The sequence below is a fragment of the Grampus griseus genome (assembly GCF_964374135.1).
Source record: "Grampus griseus genome assembly, chromosome: 1".
Lineage (NCBI taxonomy): Eukaryota > Metazoa > Chordata > Mammalia > Artiodactyla > Delphinidae > Grampus > Grampus griseus.
The window spans coordinates 120,121,131-120,144,312 of NC_139017.1; positions in this window are offsets into that span (position 1 = coordinate 120,121,131).

Consider the following 23,182-nt stretch of genomic DNA (forward strand, 5'->3'; position numbering starts at 1 on the left):
CCAGGCTGATCTCCCCACTGGTGAGGAGATTTCCCAAGGTACACGAAAATTTCCTTCTTCACAGTTCTCTCCCTGGGGCACAGGCCCCATCCTGATTCCTTCTTTTTCTTTTTCCTTTAGTCCTACCCAGTTATATGGACGTTTTCTTGTCTTTTCGGATGACTGAGGTCTTCTGTTGGTGCTCAGTAGCTGTTCTGTGTGAGTTGTTCCACATGTAGATGTATTTTCAATGTTTCTGTGGAAGGAGGTGAACTCTGCTTCCTAGTCCTCTGCCATCTTGATCTCTCAGGAAACCAGGATCTTAATATCATCTGTCTCTGTCATTCTTAGAATAAAGAGTTGGTATTGAGATGACCACTTCATTTCCATGGTTTTCAGTTCATGTTATAAGCATGAAACAGGAGGAAAATGAATAGTTGACAACAGCAGTTTTCTGCTAAATAACATAGGCTAGAATTATGTAGTATGTACACCATTATCTACATGAGAAATTAGTGAATTCAATTTTACAGGCTTTATGTTTCACATAGGAAAATAAGAATGGAATTGTGAATGACTTTTGTATAGCCATCTCAGTAATTTCCATAGTGATAAATAATTGATATCTATTCTCTGAATCTTATGTATCCCCAACAAACGTCTTTATTCCACTCTAGCAAAAGGATGATGTCTTGACTAGGATTCTTGTGTTGCAATTCATTCCTTTTAGTGTTCTTGGGATGACATTCCACCATCTATTTTCCAGTGGCACAGATGAAAAGTCCAATTCCAATTTTATTATAATCCAAAAGATAACTTGTTCTTTTACTTTTCTGGGAATGCATAAGAAATTTTTTGCTTATCCAAAGAGTTCAAGAATTCACCAGTATTTGAGTGAATGAGTTTTCTCATGCAACTTGGTTTATTTTTTTTTTCCTATCTGCACACTTTGCTCTTTTCCAACTCAAAAAAATATTTTCTATCATTTGTTTAAATATTACCTCTTTTTTGTCTGTTTTCTTTTTCTTTAGAATACCCAATTTTATATAATATATTTTTTAATCTCTTTTCCAATTATCTTTTGCCTTTTGATTCTGTTGTCTTTATATGTTGCTATGTGTTTCAAGATAATTATCTCTTGTGCTTTTCCAAACCTCAGCAGTGACTGTATTTTTCTTTAAATTCCTCTACTATTATTATTTTTCTGATTTTTTTTTCCTGAACACTTGAAAGTGCTTATATTATTATCCTTTGCTGAAAATGTTATTTCTCTCCCTCTGCAGCTTTATTTCACAGTCATATTCCTCTCTCTCTCTCTCTCTCATTTCCTTTTTCTTCTCTGTGATTGCTAAGCCCTCTTTCTTTTTGAGTTAGGATTTGTTCTTAAAATATTTTAAATTATGGCAGCAAAGTAGTATCTGCTGTCATAAGTCAGAGCATAGTAGCAGGTACCTGAGGCAAGCATCCCAGTTCCAAATTTGTTTTATATTTTTCAAGCTTCAGTAGCAGAAAAGCCTCATCTAGCCTTCCAGCTCTTTCTTAGAGTAGAATACAAGGGAATGCAGATCATTTAATGTCACCTCAGTGCTCCAAACACCTCTGACGTGCCAAATCTCCCTAGGATATGATGTATGATACTTTCTGATCTTCCCCCAGGCTTGTATTTCACTAAGCTGACATCTAATCTCCCTCTGCAGTGGGGGAGGGGAGACCTGGAGGAAACAAATCTTCCTTAGATATCTCTACTGGAAACCCTTTGGAAGCCAACAACTCTCTTCAATTTAGATTACCATTGTTTTGTATGCTTCCTAGCTCACAGAGACTGTTAACTTGGAGTTCAGATTGGAAGAACTGAGTGCTTTGTATGGATTGCTCTGTTCCCAGAACACCATTCTTTCACAATATCTTCATTTTAAGGTAATTTCTTACTTTTCTATTGTTTTTATTTGGTTGGGATAAGTTTACATCTGGTATTCTTTATTCTTCTTAGTTTTACTTTTTCTCTTGAATTTTAGTTTATTGGTTAATTGTGAATGGGAGTTTGTCTTACATTTGTTATTTTTATCTATTTCCTCTTGTTCTCTTTTTCTACACACCCCCATCCTACTCTTATGGTGAATATTCTGTCCTTAAGTGTTCCAGTCCAAAACCTGGTATATGAAGGCAACTAGGATGACATTTTATCCTAATAAAATTCTAATGATAATTTTGATATCATAGATATCTCTACTAAGAAGGAAGTTGGGCTTTCCAGACTTGTTGGAATTTTTTCCTACTAACTCAAGTTCACTACCTTTCAAGATTTTTTGACAGAAAACAAGACAAATTCAATTTACATTCTAACCTGGTGCACAATTGTATATGTGTATATGTGCATATCAGGAAAATAAACTCCACAAAACAAAACATATGCAAGGTTACATGTTATGTACTCTAATATTCCTTATTATATACTGTTTTATTTTTTAAATACTGATTATGCCATTCTAAATTGATTTCAACTCCAATAATGGGTTACATCTTGCTGTTTGAAAAATACTGATCCAGCTTTGCTGAGTAAGAAACTTTATTAAAACCTCTCTCCTGAGAGTGCTTCCACATAGTTTTTATCATGTCATTTTTGTAGACAGTGAAATTTCCTACATTTTCTGGTGTTACACAATGGATCTGGTTCAAATTCTTTGCTTCTTAAATAGTATGTATGCAGCAGACAGTTCTGGAGTCTAGAAAGCTTGAAGCACCTGTTTCACCTAGTGCTACATTTTTTTATTCTATAATGACCCACAAAAATCTTTGTCTTGTTTTTTAATGTGAATATCTTATTATTATTTCCATTTTTGGTAAGTGCTTATAGATTAAAGCAATATTCAATATTCGTAGTTTAAACTTAAGACATCAATCTTGAATAGAATTAATGAATTTGAGAGTTATAGAGATGAGTTATAGAGAGAGTTATAGAGATGAGAGTTTCAAATATCAGTAAATGTGGTATGAAATGTATATAAGGACATACAATGCAAAATACAATTTATCATAAATAAGAGCAATTTATTTGTGGAAAATATATATTTAATAGGGCAAGTGCTGCATGAACAAAAATTAAGCACGTAGGTTCAAATAGCTGTTAGGAAAAATAAGACAAATACTTGCCATCTTTAATTTATAAAATATTTTCTGTGCATCTCTTCATGTGTTTCTAAAGTAAGACAACTATTAAGTTAGCACTTTTGTGTGTGTGCTAGTAAATACTTTTCTCCTGTTATGATTATCTCCACTGTTTTCCAGTCTATATTTTAGATCTATTTCTGAGCTACATGTACTCTTACCTCACAAGAATATCATCAAAAGAAAAATGATATCAATGTTGTGAAAGTACTCCCAGCACAGCAAAATAAATATATTATGTAAATGTAGAATATGATAGCCATTAACATTAGTATTATCCATTAGAAGGCTAAGTATGCTCTACCTAAGAGCATACATATGTAAATGAATGGCTCTAAAAAACATTGTTTAATGTTTACTTAGGCAAGCATTAAAGTTTCCAGTACATACTTTTTGTTAATTATGAAATATGAGAGCACCTCAGAATTTTGCTTGCCTTTTCTTGTCATATGATGTATACATCTTCATTTTCTCTTTCTATATAATGAGTTTAATATGTGTTTACATAGTGATTTCTATTTACTAAGTGCTTTACAAGCATTTATTAGTCAATATTTTTTAATATACACAATAATTTACTTAATAATTGTCAATAAACTTTAAATATAAGACAATAGGACAAAGGAATCCTTAGCTTACTTACAAATATTAAAAAAAGAAAGATAATAAATCTAAAATAATTAGTTATTTCAGATTGCACAGTAAATGACAGAAATGAAATTAATATTCAGATTTCTAGCTTTCATCATCTGCATCAATGCTTCTTAAACTTTTGGAATTTGGAAACCCTGCTGGGCAATTTCTTATGCTTTAGAAGCTCAGCTTCTGTGGTGATATTGAGATATAGTCTGAGGTGACAGATCAGATATAAATTAAACACAAACATAGTGATCATACTTTCGTCCTTGGAAACCAAAGAAATGTCTCATAGAATCCTAGGGTTCTTTGGAACATGGTTCGAAAATTAATAGCATAAATCATTGTACTCAAAAGTGTGTTATGGGTGACACTTGAGTCCACTTAAAACAGAATTTTATTGGTATGCTAGGAAAAAAAATAAGTCCAAACAGCATTTTTAAAGGTTTTTTTTTGTTTGTTTTAACTGAAGGAAGTCACAGAGCCTATAATATTTGCAATGGAACTAGTTCAAAGATGAATTTAATTTGTGATATTTCCCGAAAAATATTTGCCCATAGAATTCTCTCATTAAAAATAGTAATAATAATAATAACACCAATGGTCCTCTGGTGTGACTGAATGTTTGTGCCCACCCCTATTGCCCCAAATTCATCTGTTGAAACCTAATCCCCAATATGATTGTATTTGGAGGTAAGGCCATTGGAAGGTAATTAGATTGTGAAGGTAGAATTCTTATGAATGGGATTAGTGCCATATAAAAATAGACACAAGAGAGATGATCCCTCTCTTGGTCATATGAGGATATAATGAGTAGGTAGCTATTTACAAGCCAGGACGTGGGCTCTCACAAGAACTTAACCATGCTGGAACTCTGATCTCAGATTTCCAGCTTCCAGAACTGTGAGAAATAGATGATTGCTGTTTAAGCCACTCAATCTAGGGTATCTTGGTATAGCAGCCTGAACTAAGACATCTTCACAATATAATTTAAAATAAATATTTATATTTAGATTGTGTGATCTATTTATAAGGTATCAAGATAACATATTCCATTTAGACCACGTTATTATAAAGTAACAAGTACTAAGTTTGAAGTGTAAGATTGAAATTTGCATTTGTTAATCTTTGCATTTATTATTCAAAATGTTGAATGTTCAAATTCTCTCTCTCTTTTTTTTTTTAGGTAAAACAATGGTGATATGGTTAGAAGTATGATGCCTTCTGATATTCATGTCCATAATTCATTTAAGTGACACTGATTAGCAAAGATCCAAAGAGAGTGATCCATTTAAAAAACATTTACTATTTTAATTGACCATTTGTTCCCAAACATAAACAGTGTACTGGAATAATTGATAGAACAATTAAAGATAAATTCTGGGCTAATATGTTAAGGATAGAACCTAGAAACCTTTAAAAAAAAAAAGTCCAAGTATTTCTGTTGAATTTAGAAGCCACAAAATCTAAAATTTTGTTAATGTTATTTGGCAAATATTATCAAATGGGAAGCCAAGCAACATGGTCTCTGCTTTGTATACATGTCTCTCCTGGATATCATCCTTCAGGATTTTAAGTTTTAATGTAAAATCAAGTCAAATGAGATTTGGATTACTTTGTTTCCCCAAGCATCTCTTCTTCCTAAAATTTCTCATCAATCAAAAAGTGTTTCTTTAACTGTCTGGAAAAACTCTGTTTATGTCATTTTCTTTTTTGTGAGATAATGTTTGACTTCCTGTCTCTTCCTTGAGCAGTAATATTAGAATGGTTGCCAGGAATATGATTTACACTGGAGAAATGAAAACCTGTAAGTTTAGTATTTTCAAAGTATCATTTACTTTGAACTTTCATTCTTTCACAAATATTCATTGAACACCTACCAGGTACCAAGAACAATTCTAGGTACAACAAGAACAATGGTATCTTGCCTTAAGCAAAATAAGTTCCATGAAAATAGCAATAAACACATTCTAAATTCTAAAAAATATTCACTTATTATGGCGTCTTGACTTGTTCCAGTGAACACAATGTAATTGTCTGTGTATCACCACTAAAATAGAAAGAACTTTATTTTAAAAAAAAATATTTTAAAGGAACTACCAATATTTTGTTCTATTTTTGGAGTATTCTTGTGTAGTATGACTACTAAGAAAATTTGTTTATATGAAGATATTGATTTGTGTCACAATGGCATCTTCGATTATTTTATTTTATTTCTTGAAAGAAGGAAGTCAAAAACTGATATTCAGTACTTATAGGTATTAGTGATTCAAAATTTGGTTTTATATGTTTCAGCCCTAACTTTACCATTTTAAAGAGGATTTAGAATTGTTTCCTCTTAAATCTTTGCTTACATTATGTGCTACCCATGTTACACTTTTAGCAAGAAATATTAGTACCCAAATAATTAAGAGTACAAACATTAAGCAATACAATGATATGAAATGATAAATAGGCTTTTTCTCCTGATATAACAAGAAAAATAGCATAAACTTACATTTATTAATTGTTTACCATGTGCCGGGTGCTGCATTACATCATTAACTCATTTAACACTTAAAACAATCCCATGTTACAGATGAGAAAACTGATATACACAGAGATTACATAACTAATAAAATGTTTCATATCTAGTAAGCGATAGAGCCTGGACTCAAACTAGTTCTGTCAGCTCACAGACCTACATCTTAACCAATGAAACAAACTGCCTCTCAAAATATTCTCAGTTGAGTGGATTTGTTTTGTTTTTAACTTTTAACAAACTACAACATTTTTGTTTTGCAGAATGATCATGAGAAAAGGTTTTTTTTTTTTCCTACAAGTTATAATCATTTCCAAACTATGCTGTGAATAAAAGGTTTCTAGAAGGAACCAACAAATAAATGGCTCTTTCTTTGAAAATAAAATCAGGAAAAGAGACTGCTCTTGATTTCACCTTATCTTTCCAAAAAGTAACCATTCCTCAGAATCAATTAAATACAACCTTCCTTACAATCTTCCATAACCACTCTGTATTCTAATACGTCTTAATTTTCTTTGGATCCTGGTAGCAAGCTGTGATTTTTATTACCCCACATTTCACCTCCTATGACTACTCACTAAATAAAATTTGAGGTTTTAACCTGAGCTGTACTTATTTTATACCTAGTTCCTATTATGTGTAGTTGGCTTCTAAAATATACTGACCATTGGAATACATGCATATTTGTTGTACTTTTAAGTGATATTGAATAAGATGCAAATATTTATTTAAGCTGGTCTCTATTTATATCTCTCATTTAACTTCAAATAATTAAATACAATTTTTGTAAATCTTCATGAACACTTTCTTCATACCCAATGCTTCTAACATTTGGTGTTCTGTGTCTTCACTGGATAACACCCTGAGCAAAGGAAATCAAACAATTTTTGTTATGTTTATTACCATAATTTCTGTTATTGAGTTCTAGTTGGTTTTGCAACCTAAATATTTTTTTTTTCTGTAACCGTCAAAGGACCATGCAGTGTTACACGGTTAGATAGGTGGCACATTGAGACTAGGACATACTTAGCTTAATATGTGATTAATATTAGTCTTAGCACTCAAACTCGACTATAAAATTTAAATACAAAATAGTCTTATGCAGTTTTTATGTACATGAAGCATCAGGGTTTGAAAATGTTGAACCAAAGGGTGTGCAAGTAACATGCTATGAGGAAATTCAATGTGATTTTTTTTCTTTATAACAATTTGGTAGTATATTAAACCTATTTGATTCAATCCATATTCTATGCAAACAATCAGTATAAGTTCTTTAAATACAAGACTTAATATAACTATATACAGGGCTTTAACAAGTGCACAAAGAACCTGAGATTAATGAGAGTTTGCTTTATGGGAATACTAAAATATATTTGACTAGAGAGAAGTGGGAATTTCTTCAATTAATCTGCTTAGTAGTCATATTTTAAAATTATCTCTTAAAATAAGCTAATTTTCTATGAAGGAAAAAAAAACCAGTATAAATATTTACTAGGTGCTAAGTAAAAATAACAATACTTCTATCATATTTATATATATCAATATATAATATGTATATACATTTTTTCCATGTAGTACCTTGTGAAATAATGCTATTACCTTACTTTACAGATGAGAAACTGAGGCTGATAAATCTGCTCAATTCAGACAACTGATCAGAGATTACAAACCAGGCCAGCCTACAAGACCTAAAAAGGTTTTCATTGTACCATTCAGTGCATGTTCAAGCTCACCCCAAAAAGATTTATGTAATATTCTGAAATGCTCTTTCTCATGGATTTATATATCATTTACCTGGTCATCCATTCTGCAATTATACTATGACTACAATAACACAATGTAGCGGATTTCCTCCCTGCTTATGAATCAGTAAAACGTGCACTGATATATCCTTCTGTCTTTCCCAAGCCAAGGTTAAAGCAAGTTTGTTCATCTTGCAAATGATCATACTAACTTGCTTTAGGATATTAGAAAAGGCTTATACTACATCTTGCAAATGATCATACCAACTTGCTTTAGGATATTAGAAAAGGCTTATATTACATTACATGTAAGACAGGTGAGATCTCTAAGATGGAACTCACCAACCACAAATACCCACTTGCACAATGTTGTCAGTGAGGTGATTGAGTAGAAGAAGTAATGAATAAAACTGCAAATATTTACACATTTTTTTCTCACATAACAAACAATTTTAAGGAGATTAAACCAGGGGTGTAGCAATTCAACTGTGTCATCAAAGATCAAGCCTCCTTGGTCTCTGTTCTATACCCTTGGGTGTTGTCTTTGCCTGATAATCTCAAAATGGTGTGGAGCTTCGCATACTGAAACTGCAAGGCAAGAAGAAGGAGCAGAAGACACCAGCCATATCAACAGTAATCATGGACTTACATAAAGAGAGTCTAAGTAGCTTCACAAATATTTGGTGCAAAAGAATTCATAAAATAAGAAAGTAGCAAGCTTTCAGTGTATCCTTAAACACAATACACCTATGATTTGGGGAAATTTTCCCTCTAGGTTTTATTATAAATGACTTTCACTGGTATACAAAAGTCAACAGTTTCTTTAATTGGATATCTGATACTTCCACTGAAATCTGCCGTTTTCTACATGATCACCAAAAATTGTAACTTTAAAGGCTTTTGTTAAATTGACAGTTTACCTTAAATTCCCCTTAATGGTAGCTTCCTCCCTGAGCCATGAACCAATGGTCAGTCTTTCTTTGTTATATTCTCTCCAACCACCAAAATTGAAATTTGATCATTTTTCCTTTTCTTTATTTCTTTTAAAGTAATATGAAATATAGAAAAATATATAATCTGTATATCTAATCTACACACACACACACACACACACACACACACACACATATATATATATATATATATATGCATTTTTCACCAGCTGAGCTAACAGGCCAAGCCTATATATATACATTTTAGCATGTTCCCACTATACAGATGTAACAACTGCTAAATTTTAATTGTGTTCACCTCTCAGCTCTTTTATAAGAAATGAAGCATTATTAATATATCTAAGGTACCCTTTAACAATTCCCAACCCCCACGTTCCCATCTGCCTATAGGCAATCTCTTTCATTATTGTGGCATGTATAATATATTCTATTATTTTACTTTTTTATGTAGGTATCCGTAAGTGATATCTCTTAGTATGATGTCTTTTAAAATATTTTAATTAATTAATAAAAATGGAAGCTATTTATATACCACTTGTCTAGCTTATTCCATGTGGATTTTGAGAAATTCTCATTTATTTTTAAATTGCGGTATAGCAGCCAATTTTGCAAATATATCACATTAGTTTGGCATATATAAGTACCTGCTAAATATTCCCCACTCTTACTTTTACCAAAAAATAAAATGATAAGCACCCTTGTAAAAGTCACATTGCCTGAATGGAGGTTAATTTTCCTAAGTTGTGTATTCATAAGTGGAATCCCTGAGTTGTAATGTATGCAAATTTTAAATTTATAGTTTTGGGTTGAATTATATGAAATTTTTAAATGGTCAGTTTCATACAATCTGACCTGAATATTCCAAATTACACTTCAGAGTGACTATACAAAGTGGCTGTATGAGAATGTTATTTTTTGACACTCTTGAATATTTTATATTATCAAAATCTTAATTTTTCCAAATTAATGTTATTCCTCACTTTTGTTATATATATTTTATTATGTATATATTATTTATTTTGTTATGTATATTACATATATACATATATATTCGTTAAATTGTACAGAATATATTCTATTTTACTTGGTTTCTTTTAACTCAACATCATCTTTGTGAGTTTTAATAATTTGGTGTTTAGGGCTTCCCTGGTGGTGCAGTGGTTGAGAGTCTGCCTGCCAATGCAGGGGACACAAGTTCGTGCCCCGGCCCAGGAGGATCCCACATGCCGTGGAGCGGCTGGGCCCATGAGCCATGGCCGCTGAGCCTGCACGTCCAGAGCGTGTTGCTCCGCAACGGGAGAGGCCACAACAGTGAGAGGCCCACGTACTGCAAAAAAAAAGAATTTGGCGTTTAATGTCCTTTGCCACACAGATGTTATTTTGTGGTGTAGTAATTTAATCTTTTGTTTTTCCTTTAATAATATGTAAGTATGAGGACAGGTACTTGGTTTATATTTTTCCATACTTTATTCTCAGTATCTAGTTCTGTGCCTATCTCTTAGTAGGACCTTAATAAATATTAATTGAATATTGATCAAATTTTCTTTTTGATTTTTCTTCATATATTTTTAAAGAAAACAAATTGTATCCAGAAACCAAGATGGTTTCCTATATTATATTTAATTTGCACTTATAAATAAAATATATTGTTTCCTATCAATCTTATTAATATTTTTGAAAACTCACATTTGGGATTTATTTCTGCAATGTTGAGAGGTGTGTCGTTAAATTTCTCCTCCTTTTAAAATGAAATGCCAGGTGTACCATTACCATACATTAATATTCATAATGTTACTAATAGTATAATAACAATAATGTACACTGCTACTTTTGTTACAGGATAACATAAATCTATCTACAGGACTGTTCCTCTTGTCTCTTTTCTGGCCCATTGATTTGTCCCAAATGGCAAAACCATGTCAAACGGCTTTGTTAGTGACAGTTTGTGAAATAGGTTTCTCTCATCGGCTTTTTTTTCAAAACCTGTTTCAAACAAAAGTTTCTAATCTCAGTTATTTGATTGCTTTTACCTAATCCCATGGATCAGGGCAGGTGGCTCATTTCAAACAATAATTCTGGTCATTATCTATTCATTTTTTATTTGTTCACTAATTAGAGTAGGACTTTACATATTCTTAGATTCAAATAATTTGGACTCCCTGATGTGCAAGTGGTCTTTTGCCATAACTCCTCTCCTATGCATACCAAACCATGACACCAAAATATGTGTTTGGTCATAATCCACTGACAGCCACCAAGCTTTAACTCCCACCCTAGACTATAACATTCCTGATGCTTCAGGTTTTCTTTTCCTTGATTTCAAGCTCATCTTAGAATTTTTAAAACATGTTTAAATATTTTATAAATTTTTTCTGGCTTTTTGGAAATAAAGGGAGGATTATGAACCTGTGTGTTTAATCTTCCATTTTTATTAAACCCCTTGTTCTAATATACTTAGGATTCAAGACATCATTGGTAATATGATAAACTAAAATCTGCTAATATGCATATCTAAATTTGTCCTTTCCTTCAAAATTTTCCTCTATCTTCATGCCAAATATGTTAGCAAAAACTGGTGAAATATGCAAATCAGTGAGTGGGGGAGGATATTTTTAGCCAGCTTCCCTACCATTGCTTTGATCTCAATTGTGTTGTAACCAAAGTGGTCCAAGTAGACATCTGATTGCTAATGTGCATTATTGCCTTAAAAGGTCAAAGGCTAAAAGGTGTCTATTCAAATTTTAGATATGTGATCATCTTGGACCTTAAGATAGTATAAAAATATCACCTATCAGAACATAGAACACTTTTTGAAATACAAGAAAGCCGAAGGGATAAACACCAATATTAGAAACTTAACACTAGCACTGAATGTGTCATATCTTATATAAAAAAACAAAATTTAGTGCATTTAATAGAAAAAATATGAGGCTAGGTGGTGAGATGTGAAAAATGGAGAATCTATGTCTTATTAATGAAGCATTCAAAAGGGGGTTGAGCAAATGTATTCAGAGCCAAGAATATAAAGCAACTCTCTTTCATGTAAAGCTTCCTTGAGCTATTTCAAACAGCATCAATACAGCTGGCAAAGTTGACATGGAAATGCATTAGTGTTAATTTGTGCTTACAAAAAAAAAAATACCCAATGTATTTTAAAACATAAAAATGTTAATATTCTATTCCAAAATTTAGTTATAGTTCTTTTATTTATTTTATTCCCTTCATATTGTGGTGGGGGAGGGAAGGAATATAAATTAAGAACTGAAAAAATAGAAAAAATGTGACAAGATTGAAATAAAAAGAAAAGGAAAAGATTAAGAGAAATATAACCATGTTAGGAACCCTTAAGAATAAATTTCAGGAATTATTGAATAGGCATTAAATTTAATTTGCATATAAAATAATACCATTCATACAAATAGCTATGTCCATTTTGCTTTTGTTTTTATTTTTTGCATAAAATTTGTTTTGAAGTGAAACATACCTTATAGATTGTATACGTCATGTGCCTTGCTTGATGGATTTTTGCAAAGTCAACATCCATTTATATTACACCCAGATCATGAAATAGAACATTACCAGCATTCCAGAAGCTCCACTAGATTCAATTTCCAGTCATTACCTCCCACTCATCAAAGGAAACCATTGTCCTGGATGTTTGTATTAGTTGTTTCGTTTGTTTGCTTCTTTCCAAATTTCTGCATAGCTAGTTACCATAGATATATTGGTGTTAAATAAAACAAATTTATTATCTCAGGGTCTCCATGGGTCAGGGATTTGGGTATAGTTAGCTCAGAATCTCAGCAGGCTACACTCAAGTTATGGGTATGACTGTTATCTCATCTGTGGCTCAGGGTCCACTTTCATGTGGTTGTAGGATTCATGTCACTATTTACTGGCTTTCAGCTAGGGATAATTCTCACCTTCTAGAGAACTCTCTTGGATCCTTGGACCATGATCCCCTCCACAGGCAGTTCACAAACTGGTTACTTGCTACTTTAAGGCCAGCAATGAATCTTTCTACTTTCAAAGCTACAAGAGCCTAGAATCCTTTTTTAAAAGTCTCACCTGATTAGGTCAAGTTCCCCCAGTATAAGCTTCCATTTGATAAATTCAAACTCAACTAATTAAGACCCTTAATTAAATCCAAAGAATGCTTTCACATTTACCATATAATGTAAGCTAGTCAGAAAAGAGAGTTCAAGTAGATAGCCTCACCCACCAGAGGACAGACAACAGAAGCAAGAAGAACTACAATTCTGCAGCCCATGGAAGGAAAACCAAATTCACAGAAACATAGAGAAAATGAAAAGGCAGAGCACTTTGTACCAGATGAAGGAACAACATAAAACCTCAGGAAAAAAAAAAAAAAACTAAATGAAGTGGAGATAGGCAACCTTCCAGAAAAGTAATTAAGAATAATTATAGTGAAGATGAGCCAGGACCTCAGAAAAAGAAGAGAGGCAAAGATCAAGAAGATGCAAGAAATGTTTAACAAACATCTAGAAGAATTAAAGAACAAACACACAGAGATGAACAATAAAATAACTGAAATGAAAAATACAATAGAAGGAATCAATAGCAGAATAACTGAGGCAGAAGAATGGATAAGTGACCTGGAAGACAGAATGGTGGAATTCACTACTGCAGAACAGAATAAAGAAAAAAGAATGAAAAGAAACAAAAACAGCCTAGGAGACCTCTGGGACAACATTAAATGCAACAACATTCACATTATAGGGGTCCCAGAAGGAGAAGAGAGAAGGGACTGGAGAAAATATTTGAAGAGATTAGAGTCAAAAACTTCCCTAATGAGAAAGGAAATAGCTATCCAATTCCAGGAAGTGCAGAGAGTCCCAGGCAGGATAAACCCAAGGAGAAACACGCCGAGACACATAGTAATCAAATTGACAAAAATTAAAGACAAAGAAAAATTATTGAAAGCAACAAGGGAAAAATGAAAAATAATGTACAAGGGAACTCCCATAAGGTTAACAGCAGATTTCTCAGCAGAAACTCTACAAGCCAGAAGGGATTGGCATAATATATTTAAAGAGATGAAAGGGAAGACCCTACAACCAATATTACTCTACTCAAAAGGATCTCATTCAGATTTGACAGATAAATCAAAAGTTTTACAGAAAGCAAAAGCTAAGAGAATGTGGCACCACCAAACCAGCTCTAGAACAAATGCTAAAGGAACTTCTCTAAGTGGGAAACACAAGAGAAGAAAAGAACTTACAAAAACCTATAACAATTAAGAAAATGGTAATAGGAACATGCATATAGATAATTACCTTAAACGTGAATGGATTAAATCCTCAAGCCAAAATACACAGGCTCCCTGAGTGGATACAAAAATAAGACCAATATATATGCTCTCTATAAGAGACCCACTTCAGACCTAGGGACACATACAGACTGAAAGTGTGGAGATGGAAAAAGCTATTCCATGCCAATGGAAATCAAAAGAAAGCTGGAGTAGCAATACTCATATCAGATAAAATAGACTTTAAAATAAAGTCTGTTACAAGAGACAAGGAAGGACACTACATAATGATGAAGGAATCAATCCAAGAAGAAGATATAACAATTATAAATATATATGAACCCAACATAGGAGCACCTCAATACATAAGGCAACTGTTAACAGCTATGAAAGAGGAAATCAGCAGTAACACAATAGTAGTGAGGGACTTTAACACCTCACTTACATGAATGGATAGATCATCCAGAAAAAAATTAATAAGGAAACACAAACTTTAAATGACAAAATACACCAAATAGATTTAATTGATATTTATAGGACACTCCATCCCCAAAAAGCAGATTACATGTTCTTCTCAAGTGCACATGGAATATTCTTCAGAATAGATCACATCTTGGGTCACAAATTAAGCCTCAGTAAATTTAAGAAAATTGAAATCATATTAAGCATCTTTTCTGACAACAATGCTATGAGTTTAGAAATGAATTACAGGGGAAAAAAACGTAAAAAACACAAACACATGGAGGCTAAACAATACATTACTAAATAACCAAGAGATCACTGAAGAAATTAAAGATGAAATCAAAAAATACCTAGAGACAAATGACAATGAAAACACAATGATCCAAAACCTATGGGATGCAGCAAAAGCAGTTCTAAGAGGGAAGTTTATAGCAATACAAGCCTACCTCAAGAAACAAGAGACATCTCAAATAAACAATCTAACCTTACACCTAAAGGAACTAGAGAAAGAAGAACAAACAAAACCCAAAGTTAGTAGAATGAAAGAAATCATAAAGATCAGAGCAGAACTAAATGAAATGAAAACAAAGAAAACAATAGCAAAGATCAACAAAACTAAAACCTGGGTCTTTGAGAAGATAAACAAAATTGATAAAACTTTATACAGACTCATCAAAAAAAAAGAGGGAGAGGACTCAAATCAATAAAATTAGAAATGAAAAAGGAGAAGTTACAATGAACACCGCAGAAATACAAAGCATCCTAAGAGACTACTACAAGCAACTCTATGCCAATAAAATGGACAACCTGGAACAAATGGACAAATTCTTAGAAAGGTATAATCTTCCAAGACGGAACCAGGAAGAAACAGAAAATATGAACAGACCAATCACAAGTAATGAAATTGAAACTGTGATTAAAAATCTTCCAACAAACAAAAGTGCAGGACCAGATGGCTTCACAGGTGAATTCTATTAAACATTTATAGAATAGCTAACACCCATCTTTCTCAGACTCTTCCAAAAAATTTCAGAGGAAGTAACAATCTCAAACTCATTCTATAAGGCCACCATCACCCTGACATCAAAACCAGACAAAGGTACTACAAAAAAAGAAAATTGCAGACGAGTATCACTGATGAAAATAGATGCAAAAATCCTCAACAAAACACTAGCAAACAGAATCCAACAACACATTAAAAGGATCATACACTGTGATCAAGTGGGATTTATCCCAAGGATGCAAGGATTTTTCCATATATGCAAGTCAATCAAAGTGATACACCATATTAACAAATTGAAGAATAAAAACCCTATGATCATCTCAATAGATGCAGAAAAATGTTTCAACAAAATTCAACACCCATTTATGATAAAAACTCTCCAAAAAGTGGGCATAGAGGGAAACTACCTCAACATAAAAGGCCATATATGACAAACCCACAGCAAACATCATTCCCAATGGTCTAAAAACTGAAAGCATTTCCTCTAACATCAGGAACAAGACAAGGATGCCCTCTCTTGCCACTATTATTCAACTTAGTTTTGGAAGTCCTAGCCACAGCAATTAGAGAAGAAAAAGAAATAAAAGGAATCCAAATTGGAAAAGAAGTAAGACTTTCACTGTTTGGGGATGACATGGTACTAATATAGAGAGTTTCCTAAAGATGCCACCAGAAAACTACTAGAGCTAATCAATGAATTTGGTAAAGTTGCAGGATACAAAACTAATTCACAAAAATCTCTTGCATTCCTATACACTAACAATGAAAGATCAGAAAGAGAAATTAAGGAAACAATTGCACTCACCATTGCAACAAAAAGAATAAAATACCTAGGAATAAACCTACCTAAGGAGGTAAAAGACCTGTACTCAGAAAACTATAAGACACTGATGAAAGAAATCAAAGATGACACAAACAGATGGAGAGATATACCATGTTCTTGGATTGGAAGAATCAATATTGTGAAAATAAATATACTACCCAAAGCAATCTACAGATTTAATGCAATCCCTGTCAAACTACCAATGGCATTTTTTACAGAACTAGAACAAAATATTTTAAAATTTGTATGGAGACAAAAAAGACCCTGAATAGCCAAAGCGGTCTTGAGGGAAAAAAAATGGAGCTGAAGGAATCAGACTCCCTGACTTCAGACTATACTACAAAGCTACAGTATTATAGACAATATGGTACTGGCACAAAAACAGAAATATAGATCAGTGGAACAGGATAGAAAGCCCAGAGATAAACCCATGCACCTATGGTAAACTAATCTATTACCAAGGAGGCAAGGATATACAATGGAGAAAAGACAGTCTCTTCAATAAGTGGTGCTGGGAAATCTGAACAGCTACATGAAAAAGAATGAAATTAGAACCCTCCATAACACCATACACAAAAATAAACTCAAAATGGATGAGAGACCTAAATGTAAGACCGGACTCTATAAATGTCTTAGATGAAAACATAGGAAGAACACTCTTTGACATAAGTCACAGCAAGATCTTTTTTGATCCATCTCCTAGAGTAACGCAGATAAAACCAACAATAAATGGGACCTAATGAAACTTAAAAGCTTTTGCAAAGCAAACTACAAAGAAGACGAGAAGACAACCCTCAAAGTGGAAGAAAATATTTGCAAATGAATCACTGGACAAAAGATTAATCTCCAAAATATATAAACAGCTCATGCAGCTCAATATTGAAAAAACAAATAACCCAATCCAAAAATGGGTAGAAAACTTAAATAGACATTTCTCTAAAAAAGACATACAGATGGCCAAGAGGCACATGAAAAGCTGCTTAGCATCACTAATTGTTAGAGAAATGCAGATCAAAAGTACAATAAGGTATCACCTCACACCAGTTAGAGTGGGCATCATCAGAAAATCTACAAATCACAAATGCTGGAGAGGATGTGGAAAAAAGGGAACTCTCTTGCACTGTTGATGGGAATGTAAATTGGTACAGCCACTATGCTGAACTGTATGGAGATTCCTTAAAAAACTAAAAATAGAATTACCATATGACCCAGCAATCCCAATACTGGGCATATATCCAGAGAAAACCATAATTCAAAAAGACATATGCACCCCTATGCTCATGCAGCACTACTTACAATAGCCAGGTCATGGAAGCAATCTGTGTCCATTGACAGATGAATAGATAAAGATGTGGTACATATATACAATGGAATGTTACTCAGCCATAAAAAGGAATGAAGTTGGTTCATTTGTAGAGATGTGGATGGATCTAGAGACTGTCATACAGAGTGAAGTAAGTCGGAAAGAGAAAAAACAAATATCATATTTTAAAGCATATATGTGGAACCTAGAAAAATGGTATAGATGAACTGGTTTGCAGGGCAGAAATAGATACACAGATGTAAAGAAGAAACATATGGACACACAAGGGGGACATGGTGGGGCGGGAGTATGGTGGTAGTGATGTGACGAATCGGGAGATTGGGATTGACATTTATACGCTAATATGTATAAAATGGATAACTAATAAGAACCTTCTGTATAAAAAAATAAATTTAATTTAATTTAAAAATTCAAAATAAAAAAGAGAAATCAAATTATTTTCACAAATTGCACCCACAATCAAGGATGCATATTCACCAGTGGGAGTGAACCTTTCAGGTCATCTTAGAATTCCACATATCACATTCTGTATAGTATAGATTGGGTCTTCCTATGTTTGAGACTTATATTAATGAATCATATAATACAAACTCTTTTGTGCCTGGCTTCTTTTATTCATTAATGTTATAATGAGATTCTTCCATCCAGTTGTGTATGGCAATGATTTATTCATTTTAATTTTTGTATATTCATTCTCATTATTTCCATTTTATGAACATATCAAAATTTATCTATTCTAATGCTGTTTAACATTTGGGTTGCTTCAAGTTTCATACCATTATGATAACATTTGTTTCTTTCAATGAACATGCATACGCATTTCTGGTAAGCATACACCTAGGAGTTATTATCTTCAGCTTTAATAAAAACAATGAGTTTTCCCTAAAGTTACATAAAAAAAAAAATTTCTATCTCAACCAACATCTTATGTGAGCTCTAGTTTCTCAATGTTCCCACAAAAGCTTTGTTATAACCACCTTCTTTTTCATTTTTGTCACTGACTGCGTATATGTCAATACTGGGTTGTGATTTTCCATGATGGCTAGTTAATTAATGCATGTTTTCAAGCACCACCCCCTTCTATGGGCTTTTTAAAATGTCCTTGTTATAAAATTGAAAATTAAATCACTACATTTTTCTATTTGTCCATCTTTTTCTCACGTTTGCAGTTCTTCATATGTTTTCAATACAATTCCTTTATCAGATGTATACATTGCAAATATCTTCTACTATTTATGTGGCTTTATTTTTGTTCTCTTAATACATATTTAGGTGAATAGGAATCATAATCTTAATGTAGTCTGGCTTGTTTTTTCTTTTATTATTACTTCTGGTGTCAAAAAAAAGAAATTGGTTTTCTAAAGTGGATTACCTATTTTACATTCTACATGTAGTGTATGAGAGTTTCAGTTTATTCATGTCCTCATCAGTAATTGATAGCATAAGTCATTTAAATTGTACCTATTTTAATATGTGTTCAGAGTATTTCCTTCAGAATTAGTGTGTATTTCTATAATGACTAATAATGTCGAACATCTTTTAATGGCTTATTTGTCATCCGTATGTCTATATGGTAAAGTGTCATTCAAATATTTTGCTTATTTTTAATTAATTTCCTTGTTTTATTTCTCTTTATTTCTTTTTATTAATTACATTTTTAAATCCTTTTTAGTGAGTTTTGATAGTTCTTTTTAACTTTAAATATGTTTTATATAAGATACGTATTTTGAAATATTTTCTCCCAATGTGTGGCTTTCTTTTACATTTTCTTAACGGTATCTTCCAAAGAGCAGAAGTTTTTAATTTTGATGAAGTACGTTTATCCATATGTACTTTTGTAGATCACACTTTTAGCATTGTAACTAAGATATTTTTGCCTAAACAAAGGTCATATATATTTTCTCCCATATTTTCTTTTAGATAATTTATAGTTTAGGGTTTTACTTTTATATATAGGAGACATTTTGCATTAAAGATAGATATGAATATCCCATCAATTCAGGGTAATTTATTGAAAAACTTTTTTTCTCCACTGGGTGACCGTTGCAACTTATCAGAAGTCAGCCTTCTTAGAAGAAATGCAATTTTATGTCAGATTTGTTTCCCTCTCTCCTTAGTTTGTCCCCTCAAGTGTCTACTTTTTGTCTCTCCAGTCCCACAGAACCACAAAATATGCTGATTCCCAACAACATTTCTCTGCCTGGACAAGGTGTACATTCTCAGTCTTCTGTGTACACAGAATCTGAATATAACCTAATAAAAAGAACCCCATTAGTTAAACATTTTAATTTATATTTCATCTCTTAAAATTTAACAGTCCTAGTCCTTATTGCTTCAGCAGATAGCTGATGATTTTAGAGAGCTAGCTTTTAGAATTTGTGTAGATTTTCCAGTAGTTCTCAGTGAAATTATTGGTCTGCCTTTAGCAACTTCATATGACTTCAAAGGGATTACATTATTTAAAAAAACAATCCCTGAGAGAGAATTTTTCACAATTCTGTATTTTAGTTTTAATTTAATTCAATTTAGGAATGTTTCTTTTTTAAAAAAAAATAATTTTAAAATATGTTGGATAAAATTCTATATTTAGTATAGACATTAAAAAATAGGTTGAAGAAGATTCTACCTCTGGAATGGTTGCCTGAAAGTCTTCATGGACCTGTTGCCTAGTGAAACAGCCATACCTGGTAAAAATTATTTAAGACAGCCATTTAAAACCTCTGAAAATTGTTCTAAGGCCATAAGGCAAATTAAGAATATTTATCCAATAAAATATTCTAAGTCTTGTCAAGAACAGAGAAAATCTGTGTCACTTGAGCCACAAAAGGTCCCTTCCACAAAAGGTCCCAGTGTGGCAGAAACTCCATTCCAGCCAGGTGGGTGGCCAAGAATCAACCCTGGAAGGGGTAGACTACCATTTATCTTCTCACTCAGCTCTGATCTTCAGAGGAATTAAGTTCCAGGAAAGCATAAGCAAGAGGTTGGAAGTCCCCTTCCTTCTTAATCCCAAATCGTATGGCAGAGGCTCTGTTCTAGTTCTGAGAAGCAGAGAAACTTGAGACACTGATTTCCTTTTTTATGAACTTACTCATTGACTGGAGGATCCACCCTGAGAGAGGCAAACTAAGAATACCAGAGACTACCACTTTCCCAGCACCCCTGTTTATAAAGAAGATGCATCACTCCAAGAGATGGGTGTTACTGTCCTTGCCCCAGCCCCAGATCAGTAGCTCAGAGATTTTTTATTTTTCCATGAAAAGAGTCAAGTCATTAGAACAGAGAGCCACAAAGTTAAGGAACTGACTTTGTGTGGAGCAGATGGTGGGGATGACAAAGGCTGAGTGCACTCTTTTAAACAGTGGAGATTTTGTTGGTAAGAAATTAAAAGAAAGCTGGAAAGCTCCATGAGAGGTACAAACTAAGTAGTAAGCCAGCTTATTAGAGAGAACCAGGGAGAGACACAGCTAAGAAGAGGTCTCCTACGTTCAAAACAAACCTCACAGATAGGTCTCAGAAACTATCCATACAAAAAGTATCAAATTTAATTGGATCAGACTGTGGAACAATTTATGCCTCAAGGCACTATCAAAAACAATAGAGCAATGATCCATAAAATAGTAGAGCCTAACAGACGGATATAATACCAACAAAGGCCTACAGTTAAAAGGTGAGATCAGAAGAAGAGTCAGTCAAGGAGAAGATTGCTAAAACCACTGTCATCTTGGAGTAATAGCACAAGCCCAAGACTGTATACTATTAGGAAGGACATCACAGGCTTCACATGGTGGAGGAAATAGACTTTACTAAAGTATTCCAGACAAGTCATTAAACAAATAAACAAACAAACAACAGCTGCAGCAAGCTCCAGGAAGAGGGGATTGTGGGCTCCCTCATATATATATATATATATATATATATATATATATATATATATATATATATATATATATATATATATATATATATATACACAAAAGAAAATGCCTGTGAGAGTGCCCAGATGTTGAACTTAACAAATACTTGAAAATAAGTTTTATAAATATTTTCAAGCAATTAAAGTAAATATCCTTACAGAAATAAAGGAAAGTATGAGGACAAATAAAATCTGGGTAAAGAAAATCAGAGATAAACACAAAATAAATAAATAAATAAAAGGTAAAATAATTTATTTCTAGCAGACCCATTTTATAGAAATAATAAAGAATGTTCTTCAGAGTGAAATCAACTGACTATAGACAGTATTTTGAACATATATGAAACATATTGGTATAGGTAATTATGAATGTATATCTTTTCTCATTTGTTCTCTTAACTGATTTTAAAAATAATTGTAGAAAATGATATGTATGTAGTTACATTGTTGGAGTCATAATGTATAAAACTTTAATATAATGACAATAATGGTGCAAAAGAATTGAAGAGGGAGCAAAATTTTATTGGAGTAAAGAAATGATACTGGATAGTAACTATAATCCACAGGAATAAATGAAGAGAATCAGAATTATTAAGGTTAATAAAATAAACTTGATACATATATTGTTATTGGTTTTTTATCTCAGCTTCTTTAAATGACAAAATTATATAAATTAATAATTACAAAAATGTACAGTTGGGCTCATATATTTTTATATAAAATAGCATAAGAAGGAAGAATGGGGAAGAGAAATATACAGGAAACATTCTGTTCTTACTATTTCTGTTCAATATTTTACCAGAAATTCTAGCCTTGGCAATTAAACATGGAAATAAAAGAAAAGAAAGAGGTGACACTATCTCTGATCACTTACAGATGACATAAATTTATAGATAAAAGTCTTAAAATAAAATATTTAGTAATAAATTAAAGAAGAGTAAGACTTGTACAGAGAAAGCTATCAAATATAATTGAAAGAAATTGAAGACTAACGGTTATGGTTACTTTTTGCTTAATAGTTCCTTCATCAATTTCTTTCTTTGCTATCACATTTTACTATAAGCAGCAAAGAGAAACCAGGCTATGCTTTCCACACTTTGCTTGGAAATCTCCTCAGCTAAATATCCAAGTTCTTGACTTAAAAATTCTACTTTCCACCACTGAACAGCAGAACATAATTTGGCCAAGTTTTATTCAATTTATAAGGATAGCCATTCTTACAGTTTCAAATAATATGTTCCTCATTTCATCTGAATCTTCTCCAGAAGCACCTTTGACATCCATATTTCTAACAACAGTCTGTTCCTGTATTCTCCAAGATGATAGAAGCTTTCTCTACAGCTTTCCTCATTTCTTTCTGAGCCATTGCCAGAATTACTTTTAACATCCATA